This window comes from Arachis ipaensis, chromosome B08 (assembly GCF_000816755.2).
Source record: "Arachis ipaensis cultivar K30076 chromosome B08, Araip1.1, whole genome shotgun sequence".
NCBI classification, from domain to species: domain Eukaryota; kingdom Viridiplantae; phylum Streptophyta; class Magnoliopsida; order Fabales; family Fabaceae; genus Arachis; species Arachis ipaensis.
In genome coordinates, this window is record NC_029792.2 from 116,239,515 (window position 1) to 116,243,606 (window position 4,092).

The 4,092-nt window shown below is 26.9% G+C and overlaps 1 long non-coding RNA gene across 1 annotated transcript; it reads right to left on the bottom strand.

Annotated features, from left to right (window-relative positions):
• On the bottom strand, positions 333-2,147 carry LOC110265729. The gene is made up of 3 exons (XR_002351977.1): positions 806-2,147; positions 640-715; positions 333-551 (listed from the first exon to the last, which is right to left on the bottom strand). It is a non-coding gene; the product is annotated as an uncharacterized LOC110265729 (long non-coding RNA).

Here is a 4,092-nt window from a genome sequence, read left to right on the forward strand (position 1 = left end):
TGATTTTCTTCCCCCCTACAAAGATAGAACTTCATGAACTACTGTCATGTATATTTATTTTAGCTATGGATACCAACAATTTCTCAGCAAAATTGTTTTGATCAAATAACATAATGAAACTCAAAGAAGAAAAGAACAAGCTTCAAATTAGATTTTTAAACTGAATAGATAAACCTCAGCCACCAATAAGGTTTCATATTGAAACTAAGCCATAACATAAATCAAAATTCTAAAAATCATTAAAATTGCTGCACAATCAACCATGTATTATTCAGTTTATGAAGTCTAGCAAGCTGTAAAGCAATTTAACATCAATAAAAAGCATTCTTGGCTGCAAACACTAAGCAGCAACAACCATCCAAATATAAGTGCATTCACAAAAAAAAAAATGAATAACTCATTCTCCTGTTCTAAAGTATTTAAGATTCAGAGTAATGTAAACAAGTTCCAAAAGTAAAATTAATAGAAACAGAAAAAAAAGTGCTTTTAAACTTGTTTTTGATTGTTGTAACGGATGGTACACAACTCTGCCTCATCATCATCATTTGTCCCTGAAATTTAAGCGACATATTTTTAAGTTTAAAAAGAGTAAAATAAGTATAACAAAAAATAAAAAATAAAATTTAAAACATTTTATACCACCAAAATCGTAATCCATTGAGGAGTCAGTCTTGCCACCACTCTGTTCATAATACCTTGAGGAATCTAAATATTCCTGGATCAAAACAACAAATACAAAGGCTTATGAGCTAGCCATACAATATTATATGTAACAAAATATACTCAACAAATGTATTGTACTTACATCTTTCTCCTCAAACCATTCAATGTGAACATACTCATCACTTTCAGCATCTACGAAGGAGTAGTCTTCACCCTCAATATTCTGTGAAACTTTAAATTCTATATACTTTGTCTTACTTCTATTAATATAAAATATAAATGATATAAGATAAAAAAAAACTGCTTCCAAAGCTTCTCTCCACCCTTCTATCTTCCCATTTATTTCCTCTTCCACTTATCTATATGACTATCTATCTCAAACATGCACTATACAATAACTTGAATATGTTCAACTGGGCATATTTTACAGGCAAAATAAAAAAAAAGGGTTGATTTTTTAGAAGTAACCAACAAATACTAGCAAAAATATACAGATAACCCAGTGCAACAAAATATCCAGAATATACATCTTGTTACAATATCAGCAAAGTCATATCAGCCATATTAGTGTAGTCATGAGAATCACTCAAATATATTATCAGATTTCTTTGATATGCTTCCCTCAAAGCTAAAAAACCTGCATATACTTAAGATTGGGTATTATAACATCAAGTTAAGCAGCAGTTATTGATTTTTTTTTATCAGTTATGCCAACACAATATGGTGTAGATTACAAAATGCACAAGTTTATTGGAACCATCAACCTGAGCTTCCTAGTTCCTACTTCAATCAAGGTCCACCTTATTGTCCCCATCTCATTGTTTATACACGCAGTCTTCAATTATCTATGTTTATTCAAACCACTACAGCATTGAACCCCCCCTTTCCTTCGAAACATGAAAAAAAAAAAGTGTAGCACAATAATGGAGAATTATAATTGCTACATATAACTACTAAATTGGCATGAATTTTAGCTACACCAACATGCTTGTAGCACAGAACAGAACAAATATAGCATACAATCCCTGCTTTAGTAATCACTAATACTCGATTCCACCCCAAAATAAAAATAAAAGATCACAATATGGCCATGAAAATGAAAAAGCAACAAATTGTTATTTTTACCGTATAGCAAGAAGGCACATCATCATTCAATCACACTCGAACTACTAACCATATAATAAGATGATACATCATCGTTCAATAATACTCTAACTACTAACAATCAAGGATTTGGGCATTTAAACAAAATTACTTGAAAGGAAAGCCACAATTATTGCTTCGCCTTTGGACCCAACGTGGACGCTGGCCTTGATGGATGACTTGCTATTGAACAATCAACGGGGAGGGAGAGCCTACGAACGACGGGGAGATGGATTGGACGGCGACGGCTCGGCTGGATGCCGACGGCGAAGGCTGAGACCAGCGGAGAGTCACGTAGGTGGTGGTGAGTTAACAGGGAAAGGATTTGGAAATTAGGGTACCGTATGTATAAAAGTATTGAAATATTTTTATAGCAAAATATCTATTATCTATTATATATTTCTAATTTTACAATTAAAATGTGTCACATATCACTCTCTCATTGCAATTAGAATCAAATCTTTTCTTCCAAAATTAAGAAATTTTCCTCTTCTTCTTACTAATTTTACAACCAATTCATCTCATTGCAATTGAATTCAAATATTTCCCTCTAAAATTAAAGAATTCTCCTATCCTCCCTCTTCCTTCCTCTATTTCTCTCGTTCCTTCAACCACTCTATCTATTTTATATATCATTATCAATATCAATGACTAATTACTAATTTGACAATTAAAATATGCAACATGACATTCTTTAATTGCATTAAAATAAAATTAAGAATATTAAAATTAAAATTAAAATATACATATATTATGTATCATATATTACTATCTAATTTAATAATCAAATGTGTCACATGACACTCTCTTATTAAAACTGAGAGAAAATATTTTTTTTCAAAATTAATAAACTCCCTTCCTAAATTCTCTCATCTACCTCTCTCCATTTTTCTATTTCTCTCTACTATTTTATANTTTTATATAATTTATATTTTATATTAGTAATTTGACAAATCAAAATATGTCATTCGATATTTTTTTACAATTAAAATAAATATTTTTCTTCCAAAATTAACAAACTCTCACTTTTACTCTCATTTTTCATCTTTATCTTCCTCTCTCTTTTCTCTCATTCTCTATTTTTTCTATTTTTTCTCTTCTACAAAAAATAAAATGAACAAAATAATATAATTTAAATAAAAATATTATTATTAGTGTTATTATATGCATATATAATTTTTTAGTTTTTTATTTAGTTTTAAATTTTCACCGCTTATCTTTTTAATCTATATTTTCATTTCTCTTCTTTCAAATATTTATTACATATAATTTGGAGAGAATACTAATGTTATAATTAAAAGTTAGAATCAAAATTTAATTGTTTTAAAAAATTAATTTTGAGTTAATTTTATAACTATCAATATAATTTTCTTATGCTAATATCTAATTATATTTTTATATACATAGAGAGAAAAAATATTATTTTTAAATAGCAAATATAAAAATTAATTATTTTTATTTGTGCAACAAACTTAACAGTTAACACCTAACTAAATGTAAAAGCATACACGTTAAATTATTTTAAATTTTAGATAGCGAATGTTAAAATTAATTATTAATAAAAATTAGACTTTTCATATAAAAATAATAACTAAAAATCTTATTATTTGATTTTTTATTTACAGATACTTTGGTCTACTTGTCTACTTAGCCAGAGACTTTTGTTGACCTAGAACTTTTTTTTGTAAAAGTAGTTTGATTTTATAAATCTTTTGTGCCATGCATAATTCGTACTGTCAGAACAAAGAGTATCGTAATTTAAAAAAAAATTATATTCCCATAATATTATTACGAGTAAAAATACTAGTTAATATATAAGCAAAAGAATTTGCATGTTTTAACTTTCAAATAATCTTTAAAATAAATTCAAATTCCATTTAGATGATTTATTTGATCAAATCAAACTTTATAATTTAATTATCAAAATAATAATTAAATAATAATTTAAAATATATTAAGATAAAATCCACGTAAAATAATTACATAAATTGTTAAAATGTGTTTAATAGCTAATATAGGTATATATTCACAATATATAATTTATATATATAAAAATATATGAAAAATACGTATGTATTTAGCATACTTTTTTTATCATCTAACACATTTTACGTTCATTAAGAGGGTTAATTTTGTCCTTCAAATTTTACTACACGATAAATTTGTCTAAGGCTACTTGTTAGTACAAAGAATATCATATTCCGCTATTTCGAATGCCATACGGGATAATTTTCCTAAATTATATTTGTATTTGTTAATTATTAAAATTTAATTTGAGATATGGAA